Below are 22863 nucleotides of genomic sequence, written 5' to 3'. Positions count from 1 at the left end.
AGGCTGCATTCCACATAAAAAATTCTGTTTTTATCATTTACCTACTCGAGGACGAGCAAGAATTAAGCTTGGGGATGCTGATACGTCTCCACCGTATATATAATTTCTGATTGTTCCATGCTGTTATATTATCATTCTTGGATGTTTTATAATCATTTTATAGTCATTGTTTGGTACTAACCTATTGACATAGTGCCAAGTGCCAGTTGCTGTTTTCTTCATGTTTTTTACATCACAGGAAATCAATACCAAACGGAGTCCAAACGGAGCGAAATTTTTTGTGGTTTTTTTTTGACCAGAAGACATCCAGTGGGCCAAAGAGGCGCCTAGGGAGTGCTCCGAGGGGAGCACAACCCACCAGGGCGCCTGGAGGCCCAGGCGTGCCCTGGTGGGTTGTGTCCACCTCGGGTGCCTCCCAAACCGACTCTTTGCTCTATAAATACCCCAATATTCCAGAAACCCTAGGGGTGTCGACGAAAATCAATTCCAGCCGCCGCAGAGTCCAGAACCACCAGATCCAATCTAGAGACCATCACGGAGGGGTTCATCATGCCATTGGTGCCTCTCCGATGATGTGTGAGTAGTCTTTTGTAGACCTTTGGGTCCGTAGTTAGTAGGTAGATGGCTTCCTCTCTCTCTCGTTTGATTCTCAATACAATGGTCTCTTGGAGATCCATATGATGTAACTCTTTTTGCGGTGTGTTTGTTGGGATCGGATGAACTTTGAGTTTATGATCAGATCTATCTTTTTATCCGTGAAAGTTATTTGAGTCTTCTTTGATCTCTTATATGCGTGATTGCTTATAGCCTCGTATTTCTTCTCCGATATTTGGGTTCTGTTTGGCCAACTTGATCTATTTATCTTGCAATGGGAAGAGGTGCTTTCTGATGGGTTCGATCTTACGATGCTTGATCCCAGTGACATTAGGGGAGCCGACACATATGTATCGTTGCTATTAAGGATATCAAGATGGGGTCTACTTATACATAAATAGATCTTGTCTACATCATGTCATCGTTCTTATTGCATTACTCTGTTTCTCCATGAACTTAATACACTAGATGCATGCTGGATAGCAGTTGATGTGTGGAGTAATAGTAGTAGATGCAGGCAGGAGTCGGTCTACTAATCTTGGACGTGATGCCTATATAATGATCATTGCCTGGATATCGTCATGATTATTTCAAGTTCTATCAATTGCCAAACAGTAATTTGTTTACCCACCGTTTGCTATTTTTCTCGAGAGAAGCCACTAGTGAAATCTACGGCCCCCGGGTCTCGTCTTTAATATATTTGCCTTTGCGATCTATTTTCCTTTGCTTTTATTTTCAGATCTATTAAACCAAAAATCAAAAATACCTTGCTGCACTTTATTTTATTTGGCGTTCGATCTATCAAATTATTACAACTCTCTCATGCCTGTTTGCCAATTTCTGGCGCCGTTACCCGAAAGGGATTGACAACCCCTTTAACACGTCGGGTTGCGAGTATTTGTTATTTGTGTGCAGGTGCTGTTTACGTAGTGTTGCTTGGTTCTCCTACTGTTTCGATAACCTTGGTCTCATCACTGAGGGAAATACCTACCGTCATTGTGTTGCATCATCCCTTCCTCTTTGGGGAAATACCGACGTAGTCTAGCAGACATCAATCACTCCCGGATCACGAACGAACCATCTCGATGGTCTCAACAACTTCACCAACATAACTAGTGCCACAAGTATTCACTTAGCGTGCACGTTTTAATTTTTTTTGATCCACTGTGTGACCTACTACGAACCTGTGTCCATAACGGTGGACGCGGCTATCGATAGATTATACACACTCTACAGAGGTTAATACACTATACCCACACCACGGAACCCATGGCCTCGGACTCCCATTCGGGTGGACCAATAGCGTTCCGGCAGAACTAGCCTATTGCCATGACACTCTCCCAGCCACTCTGACCAACTCGTGTTTGGGCTAGGTCATGGGTGGCCCCGATGCCACTCCGTACATCCAACGGCCACCGTCGTGGCAAAAACAATCGTCCCAAATGGGGACATGGTACCAAACAACTACGGGCAGACAAGGTTATACCTGCCTACCGGGCCAGGGTAGTGCCAGCGAATAACCTTCCCTAGTTGGAGGCACCGGCGAGAGGCATAACAATAGACCAAGAAAGGGCCCCCCATAAAGGTAAATGTGGTTGCACTTAGGGAAGCTCGATTCGGTGACACCATGACTCTTTCAACAACAAGTTCAAGTCGGTTTATTATCAGGTTTCAACTTGCAAATAATTTTACCGACTCATAGTATGCCATGAAAATGCAATGAACCATATATGCATCATTTTAACATAATACCGACATGAACTAGATTAAGCATATCATCATCTTACTCTACAGCATAAATTTATTGATTTAACAATAATGCTACTAATAACAGAACAAACATAGCAAGAACTTGAACTACCATCAAATATTTTATATGAATTTTCTATATGCATTTAAAATAACCATATTCAAGTAAAAACCATAGTTATCGAAATGACACTCTTGCAAATATTTGTGATGGCTTGCCTTAGTGCAGAGGAGGGTCACACTCCCTCTGGTGATCTTCAAGGCAAGAAATGCCTTCTGAATTAAAATAACAAAAAGGAAATGTCACATAAAACTGTTTAATTCACCAGAAAATAATCACAGCAAGCAAAATCTCATCTTTTGCATGCTGATAGAGAATTTCAACACAAAACCAATGCAAAAAGAATCATGTCATTTGGATTTAATGAATAAAAGTTATAGCTAGTGAAAGTTCAGTCAATATTCTGAATTTAAATTTATTATTGAAAATTCCAGAGAGGGGTGACGTCGATGGCGTATTTTGGCGAATACGCCTCCACTCGTACCGCTTCAGGCGCGAGTGGTGAGGCTGACACTGGGCCTTGCCCGTCAGGTTTAGAGAGAGAGAAAAAAGAGGAGGGGCGGTGCGTCACCGGCGTTTCTCCGGCGAGAAGAGGTCGGTGGCCGCTGGGGAAGGGATGGATCGACGCGCAAGACTACAGTGCACCCGCACATACCCGTAGCTTGGTGAGAGGTGCACGGACGAGGTCAGTGTGGTTATCTCCAACGGCCGCAGTGGGCGGAGCTCATCGGAGAGGAAGACGCCGACGTCGAGGGGTCGTTCCAGTGGCTCCAGGGGTGTCAGCGAGCACCAGTGGACCACCAGGAACACGCCTGCGCAGTCGGGCGAGCTCGAGAGGCAGTGGAGTGGGAGGGGCAGAGGAAGGGGATCGCCGGCAAGCTCAGGACGGGGATGGCGGCCAGAGGCCTACCCGGTCGGCTGCGGCTATCTAGGAGGAGTGTGTGTGCCAGAGGAGTGGAGTGGTGAGGAGAAACGAGCTCGGGAGGGTCCTATTTATAGGCGGAGCCGAGGCGGGGATCGAGAGCTCGCCGGAGGCTCTGGAAGCGGCGCACGGTGACGAGGGGCGCCAGTGAGAGAGGGAAAGTGGCCAGGGATCACGCGGCCACTGTGGGAGGATGGAGACGAGCACAGGCCGCGGGAGGGGACAACAACAGTGAGCACAGGCCCACTGTGCACTTGGCCACGTCGTGCCCGTGCTTGCTGTGGCGAACTCCGGCGTCGGCGAGCAGCAGGGACCGGGCAAGGTGATGAGGCGAGGCAGGAGGCCCTTGGCGCAAGATGGTTTGGCCTCGGGCACGCGCACGAGCGAAACAGAGGTGCCGGCGGCACCCAGAGTGCATCGACTAGCTGCCTGGCACCGTGTCCACGCGTGGTCACCGCGTGAACTCTGGCATCATGCCACGCAGTCCATTAAATTCATGTCTGGGGCATTTTTCGTGCAAGGCTAGGTCGATCCAGGCAACTGAGTTAAGCACAGCTCGACTGGTTGAGACTGTAACCTCTTGGCAAGTTTCTGGACAGAAACTTTTGAGCTTAATAGATAAGAATCTAGAGAGAGTTAGGAGCTAAGTTTTGGTGGTTAAGGGTTTCTTAGAAGGTAATTAAGCCCTAAAAGTTTCAGCTCTATTGGATCAAGGAAAAATGCACTTCCTTCACAACCTGCATTTTCTGGCCAGAACAGAAAAGAATTTATGTAGCAAAATATTCCAAATAACCATGAAATACTTTTGCACAGGGAGGTGTGCCAAGGTCCAAAGAATATTCAGGAATGTTCTCGGATTTTTGTGGGCCAGAAAAATGAGGGTTGCTTTGGAGTGGATGTGACCGAAGTACTATTTCAGAGGGGAAATGAATATTTTTCATTTAAGAAAAATATTCCCTTGGCCATTTTATGATATATCAGAGAGAAAGGGATGAGTTTGAGAGTTAGATGAGTCACTTGGGTGAAATTCAAAGAAATGCCCAAGTGATTAAGTCCAAATGAGTTGATTCAAAACTCAAATTCAAATCAAAAATGCAATAAAACCGAGAAAAAGAAAAATGAAAAAAACCAGGGTGTCACAAACCTCCCCCCTTAGGATGAATCTCGTCCTCGAGATTCGGTTGCTCAGGAAACAATTAGGGATAATCTATCCTTAAAAAGTACTCTCTTTCCCAGGTAGCTTCACTCTCGGTATGGTGTTCCCACTACACTTTGTAAAACTTAACTGACTTGATGCGGGTGACTCTTTCCATCTCATCCAATATTCTTAAAGGTTTCTCTTCATATGTAAGATCCTTAGCAAGCTCTATTTCTGCCATATCAGTCGATTTCTCAGGCGGTGAGATACACCTTCGCAACTGGGATACGTGGAAGACATTATGTATCTCTGACAGTTCTGGGGGAAGTTCCAATTGATATGCCACTGTGCCAACCTTGGACATAGCTAGGAATGGGCCAATATACCTTGGTGCAAGCTTTCCCCGAGTCTGAAATCTCTTGACTCCTTTCATAGGTGTGACTTGGAGGTAGACATATTCACTAGGTTCAAAACTGATCTGTCTGTGCTTAGCATCATAGTAGCTCTTTTTGTCGAGACTTGGCTAGTTGCAATCTGTCCCGGATTTCCATGACTTGCTTCTCGGCTTCCATCATCAAGTCAGTCCTGAAAATACGACTGTCTCCGGTCTGGGACCAGTTTAAAGGGGTACGGCACTTGCGTCCATACAAGGCTTCATATGATGACATCTTGAGGTTGGCTTGATAACTGTTGTTGTAAGAAAACTCAGCGCAGGGTTAGTTGTTTTCCCACTTGGGTCCTTGCGCGAGAGCACATGCCCTGAGCATGTCCTCGAGTATTTGATTTACTCGCTCTGTCTGGCCATCTGCTTGAGGGTGATAAGCTACGCTATATTTCAATGATGTCCCCAAGGCTTGGTGAAGACATGACCAGAATGCCGAGGTAAAAAGGGATCCTCGATCTAAGGTGATAGTTCGAGGTACACCATGCAAACTGAAAATTCGGAACACATAGAGTTGAGCCAGTTGATTTGCACGGTATGTGGTCCGGATGGGAATGAAATGGGCCACTTTGGTTAACATGTCCACCACGACCCACATAGCGTTGTTTCCATGTGGGGTGGTTGGAAGACCGGTGATAAAGTCCATGCAGACATCATCCCATTTCCATTGTGGGACGGGCAAAGGTTGAAGTAGCCCGGCGGGGTTTTGTGATCCGCCTTAACCCTATTGCATATATCACAGCAGGCGACGAAGTATGCAATATCCTTCTTCATTCAATCCCACCAAAACATTTGCTTGAGGTCCTCGTACATTTTGGTACCTCCAGGATGGATCAAGTACGCGGATTCATGTGCTTCCTTTAATATTTTCTCCCTCAACTCTTCTACTTTGGGTACACATATTCATCCTCGAAATCGTAGGGTACCTTGTTCATCCATCATGAAATCTTGAATCTTGTCGTCCTTTATCCGGGTGACTTGGTGTTGCAAGAACGTATCTCCCGACTAAGCTTTGCGAATTTCTTCTTCCAGAGTGGGAGTGACTACCATCATATTGGCGTAATCAGCCTCTACAATAGTCAGATTGAGTTGGGCCATCTTTTGTTGTAGCTCGGCAGGCAAAGATGTCATTAATGCATTGACTATGGCTGGCTTACGGTTGAGAGCATCTGCGACCACGTTAGCTTTACTAGGGTGATAGTTTGTCCCGAGGTCATAATCCTTGACCAACTCACGACATATTCTTTGTCGGAGATTTAAATCAAGTTGAGTGAATATGTACTTGAGACTTTTGTGGTCGGTGAATATTCGACACCGCTTGCCAATAAGATAATGCCTCCAAAATTTTAAGGCATGCACAACGGCTGCTAGCTCCAAGTCATGAGTAGGATAATTTCCTTCGTTTGGTCATAGCTGTCTCGATGCATAAGCCACAACCTTGTCATCTTGCATGAGTACGCATCCTAGGCCCTTTCGAGATGCATCGCAGTACACATCAAAGCTTCGATAGATGTTTGGGAGTGTCAACATGGGTGCTGAGGTCAGACGAGTCTTTAATTCGTTAAAGCTCTTCTCACAATCCTCGGACCATATGAACTCTTGGTCTTTCTTGAGCAGTTCTATCATGGGCTTAGCAATCTTGGAGAAGCCTTTGATGAATCGACGGTAATAACCAGCAAGCCCTAGAAAACTTCTGATTTCTGTCATTGACGTGGGTGCTGGCCATTTTAGCACATCCTTAATCTTGCTTGGATCCACAACTATCCCTTCAACAGAGAGAATGTGCCCCAGAAACCCGACTTGCTTAAGCCAGAATTCACACTTACTGAATTTTGCATATAACTGGTGCTCACGAAGCCTTTGTAATACTGCTCAGAGTTGTTGTTTATGCTCTTATTTTCCCTTTGAGTATATGATAATATCATTGATAAAGACCACCACAAATTTGTCCAAGAAATCCATGAACACTTTGTTCATCATATGCATGAAGAAAGCAGGAGCATTGGTCAGCCCGAATGACATAACTGTGTATTCATGTAGACCGTAACGAGAGGTGAACGCGGTCTTAGGAATATCTTCTTTCCTGATCTTGAGTTGATGATACCCGGTCCTTCAATCAATCTTGGAAAAGATTTGACCTCCATGCAGTTGATCGAACAAATCATCAATTCTGGGGAATGGTATTTATTCTTGATAGTAACATCGTTGTGCTAACATAGTCTATGCACATCCGAAGACTACCATCCTTTTTGTTCACGACTATGGCAGGTGACCCCCAAGGCGAAGAACTGGGGCGGATGTATCCTTTCTTGAGCATCTCATCGAGTTGTTTCTTTAGCTCAACTAGTTCGGATGAAGGCCTCCGGTAATATTTCTTGTATATGGGTGTCGTTCCTGGCACGAGATCAATGGCAAACTTGAGTTCCCGGACTGGTGGCATTCCTAGTATTTCTTTAGGGAATACATCTGGAAACTCGCTAATCACTGGTATTAATTCCACATCTGAGGATATTGCTGTGAAGACCATTTCCATCTTAGGCATGGTTCTACAAGACACAAACCTCGCTGTCCGTCCTGCCAGATTTGTTAATGTAACTTCCCTTGTTGCATGATACGTCTACAACGTATCTATAATTTTTGATTGTTCCATGCTATTATATATTCTGTTTTGGATATTTAATGGGCTTATGTATACACTTTTATATTATTTTGGGGACTAACCTATTAACCGGAGGCCCAGCCCAAATTGTTGTTTTTTGCCTATTTCAGTGTTTCGCAGAAAAAGAATATCAAACGGAGTCCAAACGGAATGAAACCTTCGGGAACGTGATTTTTGGAACAAACGTGATCCAGAGGACTTGGAGTGGACATCAAGCAACAGACGAGGAGGCCACGAGGTAGGGGCGCGCCTACCCCCCAGGCGCGCCCTCCACCCTCGTGGGCCCCTCGTGGCTCCACCGACCTACTTCTTCCTCCTATATATTCCTACGTACCCCCAAACCATCAGAAGTGACCACGAAAACCTAATTCCACCGTCGCAACCTTCTGTACCCGTGAGATCCCATCTTGGGGCCTTTTCCAGCGTCCTGCCGGAGGGGGCATTGATCACGGAGGGCTTCTACATCAACACCATAGCCTCACCGATGATGTGTGAGTAGTTTACCTCAGACCTTCGGGTCCATAGTTATTAGCTAGATGGCTTCTTCTCTCTCTTTGGATCTCAATACAAAGTTCTCCTCGATTCTCTTGGAGATCTATTCGATGTAATATTCTTTTGCGGTGTGTTTGTCGAGATCCGATGAATTGTGGGTTTATGATCAAGATTATCTATGAACAATATTTGAATCTTCTCTGAATTCTTTTATGTATGATTGGTTATCTTTGCAAGTCCCTTCAAATTATCAGTTTGGTTTGGCCTACTAGATTGATCTTTCTTGCAATGGGAGAAGTGCTTAGTTTTGGGTTCAATCTTGCGGTGTCCTTTCCCAGTGATAGTAGGGGCAGCAAGGCACCTATTGTATTGTCGCCATCGAGGATAAAAAGATGGGGTTTATATCATATTGCATGAGTTTATCCCTCTACATCATGTCATCTCGCTTAAAGCATTACTCTGTTCTTATGAACTTAATACTCTAGATGCATGCTGGATAGCGGTCGATGTGTGGAGTAATACTAGTAGATGTAGAATCGTTTTGGTCTACTTGTCACGGACGTGATGCCTATATACATGATCATACCTAGATATTCTCATAACTATGCTCAATTCTACCAATTGCTCGACAGTAATTCGTTCACCCACCGTAATACTTATGCAATCTTGAGTGAAGCCACTAGTGAAACCTATGGCCCCGGGGTCTATTTTCCATCATATTAATCTCCCGTTATTTCCATTATTGTTTACTTGCTTTCTTTACTTTTACTCTTTATCATAAAAATACCAAAAATATTATCTTATCATCTCTATCAGATCTCACCCTCGTAAGTGACCATGAAGGGATTGACAACCCCTTTATCGCGTTGGTTGCGAGGTTCTTATTTGTTTGTGTAGGTGCAAGGGACTTGAGCGTGACCTCCTACTGGATTGATACCTTGGTTCTCAAAAACCGAGGGAAATACTTATGCTACTTTACTGCATCACCCTTTCCTCTTCAAGGGAAAACCAACGCAGTGCTCAAGAGGTAGCAAGAAGGATTTCTGGCGCCATTGCCGGGGAGATCTACGCACAAGTCAAGACATACCAAGTACCCATCACAAACTCTTATCCCTAGCATTACATTATTTGCCATTTGCCTCTCATTTTCCTCTCCCCCACTTCACCCTTGCCGTTTTATTCGCCCTCTATTTTCCGTTCGCCCTCTTTTTCGCCTACTTCGTCGTTATGGCTAGTCCTTTATCTACTCCTTTGTCTCCCGAGAATGAAGTTCTTAATTTTAAACAAAGGGAGGGAGAAAATCTAAAAGATGCTTGGTATAGAATTTGCAACGCTCAAAATAAATTTGCTAGAAAGCAATCTACTACCATTCTTCTTCGCAATTTTTATGTAGGCGTCACACCTTGGCATAGATATATTCTTGATACCATTACTGGAGGAAACTTCTTGGGTAGCCATACTTTTGATTCTTATAATGCTATGATAGATTTGTTTGGCTCACCACCTCTTTTGGTTAATGGAACTATTTTAACTTTGGAACATGTGATGCAACGGCTTGAAATTATTGAAAATAAAGTTGCTACCGTAGAGTTGACTGAAAATTTGGATAGAAAGATCCACAACCAAATTACTCAATACGGATCTAAGGTAGGAGTTGCTCTTATAAACTTTAAAGAAAATGAACCTATGGTTAATGAAAGAATATATAAAGATTCCACTAGAATTGATAAAATTGAGGATATTATTACCAACCTAGGATCTTCCTTTTCTTCCGTGAATAACACTCCTTCTAATGCTAAGATTGCTAAATTGATGTATGTTCCTAAAAATAAGGGTGAAACTTCTAGTAAGGGTAATGCTGATCTCAAATCCATAAGTGTTCACCCCAACTTTCTCGCTATCCTTAAGGAACCTTTTGCTACAAATGATTTTCTCGATTTTGTACCTAACTAGGAGTTTGATAATTAATAGAAATAAAGAAACTACTAAGGGTTATAGGTGTCTTATTGAAGAATTGCCTACCAAAGATGGCAATACCTAGATCTATCCTTGTTTTTATGCCTAGCTAGGGGCGTTAAACGATAGCGCTTGTTGGGAGGCAACACAATTTTATTTTTAGTTTTTTGCTTTTTGGTTCTGTTTAGGAATAAATCTTTGATCTAGCCTCTGGTTAGATTTGTTTTTGTGTTTTAATTAGTGTTTGTGCCAAGTTAAAACCTATAGGATCTTCTTGGATGATAGTTATTTGATTTTGCTGAAAATTCCAGAAACTTTCTGTTCACGAAAACAATTGTTAAAAATCACCAGAACGTGATAAAATACTGATTCCAATTTCAGCAGATTATTAAACAAATTTTCTAGGTCTTCCTATTTTTGTAGAATTTTTGGAGTTCCAGAAGTTTGCGTTAGTTACAGATTACTACAGACTGTTCTGTTTTTGACAGATTCTGTTTTTCGTGTGTTGTTTGCTTATTTTGATGAATCTATGGCTAGTAAAATAGTTTATAAACCATAGAGAAGTTGGAATAAAGTAGGTTTAACACCAATATAAATAAAGAATGAGTTTAATACAGTACCTTGAAGTGGTGTTTTGTTTTCTTTCGCTAACGGAGCTCACGAGATTTTCTGTTAAGTTTTGTGTTGTGAAGTTTTCAAGTTTTGGGTAAAAGATTTGATGGATTATGGAACAAGGAGTGGCAAGAGCCTAAGCTTGGGGATGCCCGAGGCACCCCAGGGTAAATCCAAGGACACCAAAAAGCCAAAGCTTGGGGATGCCCCGGAAGGCATCCCCTCTTTCGTCCTCAACCATCGGTAGTTTACTTGGAGCTATATTTTTATTCACCACATGATGTGTGTTTTGCTTGGAGCGTCTTGTATGATTTGAGTCTTTGTTTTTTAGTTTTCCACAATCATCCTTGCTGTACACACCTTTTGAGAGAGACACACATGATTCGGAATTTGTTAGAATACTCTATGTGCTTCACTTATATCTTTTGAGCTATATAGTTTTTGCTCTAGTGCTTCACTTATATCTTTTAGAGCACACCGGTGGTTGTATTTTATAGAAATTATTGATCTCTCATGCCTCACTTATATTATTTTGAGAGTATTAAACAGCATGGTAATTTGCTTTAATTGTGAAATTAATCTTCTAAGTTGAGTTCATTGAATGTTATGAGAAGTTAGAGACTTGATAAGTGTTTTGAGATATAAAGGTGGTAATATTAGAGTGTGCTAGTTGAGTAATTGTGAAATTGAAAAATACTTGTGTTAAAGTTGGCAAGTCCCGTAGCATGCACGTATGGTAAAAGTTGTGTTACAATCTTGACACATAGGTGTTCTTTTATTGCTTTCCTTATGAGTGGCGGTCGGGGACGAGCGATGGTCTTTTCCTACCAATCTATCCCTATAGGGGCATGCGTAGTAGTACTTTGCTTCGAGGGCTAATAAACTTCTTCAATAAGTATATGAGTTCTTTATGACTAATGTGAGTCCATGGATTATACGCACTCTCAACCTTCCACAATTTTCTAGCCTGTATAGTACCGCGCATTGCCCTTTCTCACCTTGAGAGTTGGTGCAAACTTCGCCGGTGCATCCAAACCCCGTGATATGATACGCTCTATCACACATAAGCCTCCTTATATCTTCCTCAAAACAGGCACCACACCTACCTATCATGGCATTTCCATAGCCATTCCGAGATATATTGCCATGCAACTTTCCACCGTTCCGTTTATTATGACACGCTTCATCATTGTCATATTGCTTTGCATGATCATGTAGTTGACATCGTATTTTGTGGCAAAGCCACTATTCATAATTTTTTCATACATGTCACTCTTGATTCATCGCATATCCCGGTACACCGCCGGAGGCATTCACATAGAGTCATATTTTGTTCTAAGTATTGAGTTGTAATTGTTGAGTTGTAAATAATAAAAGTGTGATGATCATCATTATTAGAGCATTGTCCCATGTGAGGAAAGGATGGTGGAGACTATGATTCCCCCACAAGTCGGGAGGAGATTCCGGACTAAAAAAAAGAGGCCAAAGAAAAAAAAAAGGCCCAAAGAAAAAAAAATGAGAGAAAAAGAGAGCAGGGACAATGCTACTATCCTTTTTCCACACTTGTGCTTCAAAATAGCACCGTGATCTTCATGATAGAGAGTCTCCTATGTTGTCACTTTCATATACTAGTGGGAATTTTTCATTATAGAACTTGGCTTGTATATTCCAATGATGGGCTTCCTCAAAATGCCCTAGGTCTTCATGATCAAGCAAGTTGGATGCACACCCACTTAGTTTCTTTTGTTGAGCTTTCATATATTTATAGCTCTAGTGCATTCGTTGCATGGCAATCCCTACTCCTCTCATTGACATCAATTGATGGGCATCTCCATAGCCTATTGATTAGCCGCGTCAATGTGAGACTTTCTACCTTTTGTCTTCTCTCATAACCCCCATCATTATACTTTACTCCACCCATAGTGTTATATCCATGGCTTGCGTAAGAGTTGAAAAGGCTGACGCGCGTTAAAAGTATGAACCAATTGCTCGGCTTGTCATCGGGGTTATGCATGATGAGAACATTTGTGTGACAATATTGAAACATAGCCTAACTATATGATTTTGTAGGGATAAGCTTTCTTTGGCTATGTTATTTTGATAAGACATAATTTCTTGGTTAGCATGTTTGAAGTATTATTGTTTTTACGTCAACATTAAACTTTTATCTTGAATCTTTCGGATCTAAACATTCGTGCCACAATAAAAATATTTACAGTGAGAATTATGCTAAGAAGCATTCCACATCAAAAATTCTGTTTTTATCATTTACCTACTCGAGGACGAGCAGGAATTAAGCTTGGGGATGCTTGATACGTCTCCAACGTATCTATAATTTTTGATTGTTCCATGCTATTATATATTCTGTTTTGGATGTTTAATGGGCTTATTTATACACTTTTATATTATTTTGGGGACTAACCTATTAATTGGCGGCCCAGCCCAAATTGCTGTTTTTATTTGCCTATTTCAGTGTTTCGCAGAGAAAAATATCAAACGGAGTCCAAACGTAATGGAACCTTCGGGAACGTGATTTTTGGAACAAACGTGATCCAGAGGACTTGGAGTGGACGTCAAGCAACAGACGAGGAGGCCACGAGGTAGGGGGGCGCGCCTACCCCCCTAGGTGCGCCCTCCACCCTCGTGGGCCCCTCGTGGCTCCACCGACCTACTTCTTCCTCCTATATATACCTACGTACCCCCAAACAATTAGAAGCGACCACGAAAACCTAATTCCACCGCCGCAACCTTCTGTACCCGTGAGGTCCCATCTTTGGGCCTTTTCCGGCGTCCTGCCGGAGGGGGCATTGATCACGGAGGGCTTCTACATCATGTAGCGACCAGACCTCAAACAGTCTGATCTACCGTGCACCAGTGTCATCCCTGGATCAGTAATGCTGACACGCACAGTACAAATGGAGGATTTATAACAGAGTAGCAATCACACACTTATTACAACGAGTATCTCAAGAGAGAAATAAGTATGAGAAATATGGCTTAAGGCCATCTAATACGATAACAGCAGAAGACTTGGAAGATAAGTGAGTCCATAAACTCCAATGGCATCACTGAGTATAAGACCACGACCTAAGGCACCTTACTCGTCGTCTGAAAAGTCTGCAACATGAAACGTTGCAGCCCGAAAACGGGTCAGCACATGGAATATGCTGGCAATGTAACACATAGAGAGTAATGAACATAATAATGCTATACTACATGCATATATGGCTGGTAGAAGGCTCTATGGTTACAGTTTTGCGAAAAGCCAATTTTTCCCTACTGCAAAGGAATAAATTTTATTTAACTATCATGGTGGTTGTTAAACATTGAGAATGGTTGACAGCATCCTCAATCCCAATTAAGTATCATCATTAACCCAACAAAATTAATTAAAGTAACATGATGAGATTCACATGATAATCCAAGTACTAGATACTCAAGATGTCCATAACCGGGGACACGGCTAACCATGATTAGTTTATACACTCTGCAGAGGTTTGTGCACTTTTCCCCACAAGACTCGATCTCCTCCGTTGGGATTCTCGCACTTCATGGTGTTTGAGAAACGGATGACCGAGACACAGTCTTTCAGAAGCGTTAACTCTCTACTCCGGGTAGACAGTACCACCTACATCCCCTACATCTGCTAGTCTACCTCTTCAAGAGCTCACACAACCTACTCAACTATGCTAGAGCCCATAATAGCTTGCGGCTGCACACGGAAGTTTCTAGCATGAATAATCTCATGATCCCTTTGAACCTGGGTGGCGGTCCAAAACAAAACAGGCAATCCTAGAATACCCAGGTACCTCAATCCACCCAGATGTGAGTTTTAGTTGCCACCTTAAGGTTAACCATTAATTAACAATCTCACATCTGTCATGGTAACACTCAAACCCAATCCATGTCTACTAGCACAGCACAGCAATATAAGCAAACGTAGAAGTAACTCCCGAAGGTTTGATAATAAACAAGTAATAGGTACTACCTCAACTACTTCCCAATACCCACAATTTAATTAGATACTAATCATGCAATGTTTGAGGATTGTTCTAACGCAATAAAACTGGGTAGTAAAAGAGGTATGATCAAAGTGTTACTTGCCTTGCTGATGATCCGTGAAACCTAGAGATTCGAAGTAGCAAGCGGCGCACTCCGGGTACTCTATCGCAAACAAACAAGCAAACAGTAAGCACTTATCTAACGCACAGGTAAAACTCAAATAAAGATCTAACCAGAAAGTTCAACTTAAGAACTCCGGTTTGCAAAAAGAATCGAATCAAACGAAGCAACGAAAGTCAAACAGCGAAAGAAACAAGCTTCGTTTACTAATCTGGATCTAAGTCAAATTTTACAGCAGCAAAAACTTGTTTGAATAGGTTAACCAGAAGAGAATTTCGAGACGAAACTCTAGGCGCTTGAATCGCCTGATTCCGATAAACGAGCTAAAAGATGAACCAGAACAAAAATCTGATCAGAAATCGCGATCTGGAATAATCACGGAAAATCCGACGAAAAAGAAAACTGACGAACAGTTAAATGAATGGACGTTCGTTAGCTGCGACAAACCGACAAACACGTTCGTTAAAACGAACGGATCGGTGAACGTTCACTAACTAACTAAACCGAAGAAAAAAAATAAACCGATCTATTTAAAAAAATCTAGGGTTTTTGGAAAAAATAAAAAAGATAAACCGAACAGTTTAAAAAAAAACTGGCACGGCGGCGGCGGCTCGGCTACCTCGGTCCGGCAGAACTCCGGTGGGGTTGGGAAGGGGCTCCGGCGGGTTCGGGAGAGGGCGGCGAGGGCGGCCGGCTCGGGCGTCGACGGGGGCGGCGAGGGGCGACAAGGGCGGCGGCGTACGGGGCTTCCCGAGGCGGCGGCGTCGGGCTCCTACTCCGGCGGGTCCTCTCGGCGGCGGGGCGGCTTCGGGTCGGGGCGGGGGTGAGGAGAGGGGCGGTGGGGAGTATTTAAGGAGGGGGGGTGCTGCCTTGGGGAAGGGGGCAAGGGGCGACGGCGACGAGTGGGACTCGGGGCGGCGGCGGTCTCCGTCTCGGTCTCCAGGAGGGAGACGGGGCGCGGGGCTGGGCTGGGCCGTCGGCTGGGTTTCGGCCCAGTCGGCGCGCTTCATGAGTTTTTTTTAAATAATTTCGCCGAACCTAAAAAAAACGTAGAAACATAAATAAAAATCCAAAGATGCCAAAACAAATTTTCACCATCTAATTAAAATAATTAGAACGAGATGAACATTTTCTTGGCCCAAAAATGCAGTTTTGAAAACGTGCAATTTTTCTAATGCAATTAAAATTGCAATTAAAATCCGAATAAAATCAAATATTTGATTTTAATATTTTTACTCCAATATTTCAATTATTCTGGAGAAGTCATATTTTCTCCTCTCATTTATTTTAATATGAAATATTTTTCGGAGAGAAAAATAAATTAAACCAAAAATCCTTGTTTCATTATTTGATAAAAATCAAATATGAAAACCGCGAAAAATCCCCAACTCTCTCCGAGGGTCCTTGAGTTGCTTAGGATTTTCGAGGGTTTGCCAAAATGCAATAAAATATGCTATGCAATGATGATCTAATGTATAACATTCCAAATTGAAAATTTGGGATGTTACACATCAACACCATAGCCTCTCCGATGATGTGTGAGTAGTTTACCTCAGACCTTCGGGTCCATAGTTAATTGCTAGATGGCTTCTTCTCTCTTCTTTGGATCTCAATACAAAGTTCTCCTCGATTCTCTTGGAGATCTATTCGATGTAACCTTCTTTTGCGGTGTGTTTGTCGAGATCCGATGAATTGTGGGTTTATGGTCAAGATTATCTATGAACAATATTTGAATCTTCTCTGAATTCTTTTATGTATGATTGGTTATCTTCGCAATGGGAGAAGTGCTTAGCTTTGGGTTCAATCTTGCGGTGTCCTTTCCCAGTGACAGCAGGGGCAGCAAGGCACGTATTGTATTGTCGCCATCGAGGATAAAAAGATGGGGTTTATATCATATTGCATGAGTTTATCCCTCTATATCATGTCATCTTGCTTAAAGCATTACTCTGTTCTTATGAACTTAATACTCTAGATGCATGCTGGATAGTGGTAGATGTGTGGAGTAATAGTAGTAGATGCAGAATTGTTTCGGTCTACTTGTCACGGACGTGATGCCTATATACATGATCATACCTAGATATTCTCATAACTATGCTCAATTCTATCAATGGCTCGACAGTAATTCGTTCACCCACCGTAATACTTATGCTATCTTGAGAGAAGCCACTAGTGAAACCTATGGCCCCGGGGTCTATTTTCCATCATATTAATCTCCCGTTATTTCCATTATTGTTTACTTGCTTTCTTTTACTTTTACTCTTTATCATAAAAATACCAAAAATATTATCTTATCATCTCTATCAGATCTCACTTTCGTAAGTGACCGTGAAGAGATTGACAACCCCTTTATCGTGTTGGTTGCGAGGTTCTTATTTGTTTGTGTAGGTGCAAGGGACTTGAGCGTGACCTCCTACTGGATTGATACCTTGGTTCTCAAAAACTGAGGGAAATACTTATGCTACTTTACTGCATCACCCTTTCCTCTTCAAGGGAAAACCAACGCAGTGCTCAAGAGGTAGCATTGCACAATTTATGCAGACCTGATGCTTTGTGAACCAATCCATTCCCAAAATGACGTCCAGCCTTTCGGATTCAGTGACTACCAGTGTGGCCGGGAACATGACTTCAAGAATCCGTATTTCCAAGTCACGGCATACCAAGTTTGTTTTGAGCATGGATCCCGGGGATTGCACCATCATTCTTTTCTCAAGAATAGAACAATAAAACTTGTTTTGGGTAAGAAAACTCCATGAAATAAAGGAATGGGAAGCCCCCGAGTCAAATAAAATTATTGCGGGTATGTTATTAACAGGAAACATACCAATGACTACTTGGGGGTTTTCTTGGGCTTCTTCGGCGGAGAGATGATGCACCTGACCTTGGATCAGCTCCTCCTCTGTGTAGGATTCCATGTGGTTGACTTGAGACTTGAGGGGTGCATTTGACTTGTTGTTTTTGGGACACTAGTTTGCATAGTGTCCGGTCTGCCCACAAGAGAAACATGCGTTGTTGCGCTCATAGTCTTCCCGGACAGGATTGGCCATGATGGTCTTGACTTGGTTGTTTGTCTTGTTGGTATTCTGCTGCCAGGTTGGTTTGAACTCAAACTGAGGCTGCTGCTAGGTACGAGCCTTCTGCACTGGCTGCCCATCCTTATTAGGCTCAAACTTACGTTTATGGTCCTTATAAGCGGGCTTATTGTCGTGAATGAGCTTGTGCTCCCTTTCTGCAATGAGGGCCTTGTTCACCAAAGTATGAAAGTCGGGGAAGTCGAACATGCTGAGTGTGCATCGGAGGTGCTGATTGAGTCCTCCAAGGAATCGATCAATCTTCCTTTCTTACGTGGCCACATCATAGAGGGAATAATGAGCCAAGTGATTGAAACATATTTCCTTGAGTAAGAGCGAGGAACTCACGCTGCTTGACTTTCATGATACCGGCGGGAATATGGTACTTGCGGAAATTGTCCTTGAATTTATCCCAAGTGATCTCGTTGTCCGCAGGCCACATAGCTTTAGCATTATCCCACCGTATTGCGGCAGCTCCTTCAAGATAATGTGTAGCAAATGGAACCTTGTCAGCTTCTTCTGCGCGGGCAATTTCAAGCTTCTTCTCAATCGTTCGCAACCAATCATCGGCTTCCAAAGGATCGACAACTTGACTGAAACTGGGAGGCTTAGTCCTCTGAAAGTCTGATAGTTTGGAGTGATTGCCATACTGATTTCCATTCTGCCCAACCATAGCCTGCACACTTATCAGTAATTCAAGTAAGTCCTGGTTTCTTCTTTCTTCGAACATTCTCATAATATGCTCTATGGTAGGTGGTTGCGGTGGAGGAGGTGGTGGTGGCTAATATGGTTCAGGGGAATGCCCTGCTTGTCGGGCGGAGCGACAAACGGGAGTATCGTTACCTGCCTGACTGCTGCTACCTCCTCTTGTCATCCTATTTTTGTTTCCCAAAACGAAGCATCGAGATGAGCAACATCCATAAATGGGGAAGAAAAGCAAGCAACAAAGCTCGAAGGAAAGCAACAACAAAACCAAGGCGAATAATAATGGAAGAAGTTCCAACATAATTATACATAGACTCATACATGAAATGAAACATCATGACCAGTGCAACTACACTCGTACATGAAAGGAAACATCATGACAAATACGACTACTTCCGTACATGAAAGGAAACATCATGACAAGTACGACTACTCTCGTAGATGAAAGGAAACATCATGACAAGTATGACTACTCTTGTACATCCAAGCATCATGACAACCTCAGATACTCTGGTGATCTAGTGCTCTGCTGGTCCTGCTGGGTCCTCTCCTGACCCGGACTCAGATCCTGAACTGATGACATTAACAGAAACCTCCGGGTTAAAGGTAACGCGACGACGCTGCCTCGAGGGCGCTCCCTCAGGGGTGGGTGCTGGATGAGGCTGGAGCATAGGGGCTGCGGGAGTAGCGAGAAGTGAAGCCCACTCGGCAGGGGCACTATGGGGAGTCACGGTCGAGGGGCCCGAGCTACTCGAAGGAGTAACTGGGGTAACTAGCGAGCTAGAAACCGGGGGAATAACGGGGGTAAACCCTATGGAACGTGGAACGGAGCTGGACCTAGCGGCCACCAAAGTAGTACGAGCACGATTCAGCTCTCACGCCAGCTCGGGAATCAGAAGATAGCTAGCAGTGATATAGCGGGAAAGGTGGCTAGCGGGACTCTCGGCCGCCAGATCAATCATAGGAAAATGGATACGCCCATCATCATGCAGGGATGGGTAGTAGTAGAAGCCTGGGTGAGTCTGCATTTGGATCTCGTTATAGCATAACTCAACAAGAATCTCAAATGCAGCAAACTGAACAGCCTGAGCGGGGATAGAAGCGAAACCACTCCTAGAAGAACGGGTGTATGAGCCAGACGTCGAACTGCAACGGAAGGTGACCACCGCGTGATACTCGAATACTGAGTCTGCTAGGTGCTCCCGGTACACCCGATATACTGGGTCGTCACCGTGAGGATAGAGTAGACGCCATACGCCTCGAAGAAGGTGCGACGAAGTGTACGGTGCCAGCTCCAACTGACACGCATACGATACTGGAGCCATCTACACTCACAACCATTAGTCGGTTAGTAATAAAATAAACTATATGCATGCAATGCATTAACCAAAAGCATACAGGAACTACCGGCACTCAGAGTTACTATCTACCGTTTGAAATAATGTGTTAGCTATCTAGCGTGTCCTATAGTCAGCGCAGCTCTGATGCCAATCGTTGTGGCACCCCGGCTCAGAGCGACCAGTTTGCCTTGCATTGCCAGCCCAGAGATCATGTACTCTAGCAACACACAACAGATTGGTACAGAAATACAATCACTTTATTGGTACTAGCGGAACATAGAGTTTGATATTACATTAAGTAGCGAGGCCAAGCGGCACACATGGTGCTGCTGAACATATGTACACTATTTCGTAGACATGAGCAGGGGCCTCGACATCACGATAAGACTACGCGGCAGCAGAACAACGACGTAGAAGGACACCATCTCACAGGGACACTGATGTCGACATGGTCTAGACTGTGATGCGATATGCAACTCCAACTCCGATATGATTTCTCCTGAAACTGGCATGACACGCCAGGTTAGTACATTGAATGTACTTGCAAGCTCACACAAACAAAGCAACAATGGCAAAGAAAAATAATGATATTTAAGCAGGTTTAATGCAAGAATTTAACATGCTTCTCATGAAGTGATCGTGCTCATAACAGGGCCTTTCAGACCCATTTACCATCTCGGTTACCTCGTAACCATGAACATCATCATATCAAGGTGATCACTCCCGGATCACGAACGAAACCATCTCGATGGTCTCAACAACTTCACCAACATAACCAGTGCCACAAGTATTCACTTATTGTGCAAGTTTTAATATTTTTTTGATCCACGGTATGACCTACTACGAACTTGTGTCCATAACCGACGACGCGGCTATCGATAGATTATACACATTCTACAGAGGTTAGTACACTATACCCACACCACGGAATCCATGGCCTCGGACTCCCATTCGGGTGGACCAACGGCGTTCCGACAGAACCAGCCTATTGTCATGACTCTCTCCCAGCCACTCCGACCAACTCCCCTTTGGGCTAAGTCATGGGTGGCCCCGATGCCACTCCGGACATCCAACAACCACCATCATTGCCAAAACAATCGTCCCAAACAGGGACATGGTACCAAAACAACTACGGGCACACAAGGTTATACCTGCCTATCGGGCCAGGGTAGCGCCAGCGAATAACCTTCCCTAGTTGGAGGCACCGGCGAGAGGCATAACAACAGACCGAGAAAGGCGCCCCCTCCCATAAAGGAAAATGTGGTTGCACTTAGGGAAGCTCGATTCGGTGGCACCATGACTCGATCAAGAACAAGTTCAAGTTGGTTTATTATTAGGTTTCAACTTGCAAATAATTTTACCGAGTCATAGTATGCCATGAAAATGCAACGAACCATATATGCATCATTTTAACATAATACCGACATGAACTAGATCAAGCATATCATCATCTTACTCTACTGCATAAATTTATTTATTCAACCATAATGCTACTGCTAACAGAACAAACATAGCAAGAACTTGAACTAGCATCAAATAATTTTAAATGAATTTTCTATATGCATTTAAAATAACCATATTCAAGTAAAAACCATAGTTATTGAAATGACACTCTTGCAAATATTTGTGATGGCTTGCCTTAGTGCATAGGAGGGTCACACTCCCTCTGGTGATCTTCAAGGCAAGAAATCCCTTCTGAAAATAATTAAAATAACAAAAACAAAATGTCACGTAACACTGTTTAATTCACCAGAAAATAATCACAACAAGCAAAAATTGCATCTTTTGCATGCTGATAGAGAATTTCAACACAAAACCAATGCAAAAAGAATTATGTCATTTGGACTTTAGAATAAAAGTTATAGCTGGTCAAAGTTCAATCAATATTCTAAATTTAAATTGATTTTTGAAAATTCTAGAGAGGGGTGACGTCGATGGCGTATTTTGGCGAATACGCCTCCACTCGTACCTCATCGGGCGCGAGTGGTGAGGCTGACAGTGGGCCCCGCCCGTTAGGTTTAGAGAGAGAGAGAGAAACAGAGGAGGGGCGGCGCGTCACTACTTTTCTCCGGCGAGGAGAGGTCGGTGGCCATCGGGGAAGGGATGGATCGATGCGCAAGACTACGGCGCACCCACACGTACCCGTAGCTTGGCAAGAGGTGGACGGACAAGGTCGGCGTGGTTGTCTCCAGCGGCTGCTGCGGGCAGAACTTGTCGGAGAGGAAGACGCGGGCGTTGAGGGGTCGTTCTAGTGGCGCTAGGGGTGTCAGCAAGCTCCAGTGGACCACCAGGAACACGCCTGCGCAGTCGGTCAAGCTCGAGAGGTAGTGGAGTGGGAGGGGCAGAGGAAGGGGATCACCGGCAAGCTCAGGACGGGGACGGCGGCCAGAGGCCTGCCCGACCAAGCTGCGGCTATCTAGGAGGAGTGTGGGTGCCAGAGGAGTGGAGCGGTGAGGAGAAACGATCTCCGGAGAGTCCTATTTATAGGCAGAGTCGAGGCGGGGATCGAGAGCTCGCCGAAGGATCTAGGAGCGGAGCACGGTGACGAGGGGCGCCAGTGAGAGAGGGGGAAGTGGCTAGGGATCACGCGGCCACTATGGGAGGACGGAGACGAGCACAGGGCGCGGGAGGGGACAACAACAATGAGCACAGGCTTACTGTGCACTTGGCCGCCTCATGCCCGTGCTTGCTGCGACGAACTCCGGCATCGGTGAGCGGCAGGGAGCGGTCAAGGTGATGAGGCGAGGCAGCAGGCGCTTGGCGGTTTGCTGGTTTGGCCTCGGGCGCGCGCACGAGCAAAACAGAGGCGTCGGCGACACCCAGAGCGCGTTGACTAGCTGCCTGGCACCGTGTCCACGCGTGGTCACCGCGTGAACTGTGGCATTACGCCACGTAGCGCATTAAATTCATGTGGGGTGTTGTTCATGCAAAGCTAGGTCGATCCACACAACTGAGTTAAGCACAGGTCGACTGGTTGAGACTGTAGCCTCTTGGCAAGTTTCT

The sequence above is a fragment of the Aegilops tauschii genome, chromosome 1, assembly GCF_002575655.3.
Source record: "Aegilops tauschii subsp. strangulata cultivar AL8/78 chromosome 1, Aet v6.0, whole genome shotgun sequence".
NCBI classification, from domain to species: Eukaryota; Viridiplantae; Streptophyta; class Magnoliopsida; order Poales; family Poaceae; genus Aegilops; species Aegilops tauschii.
This window is presented reverse-complemented; position numbering follows the sequence as displayed.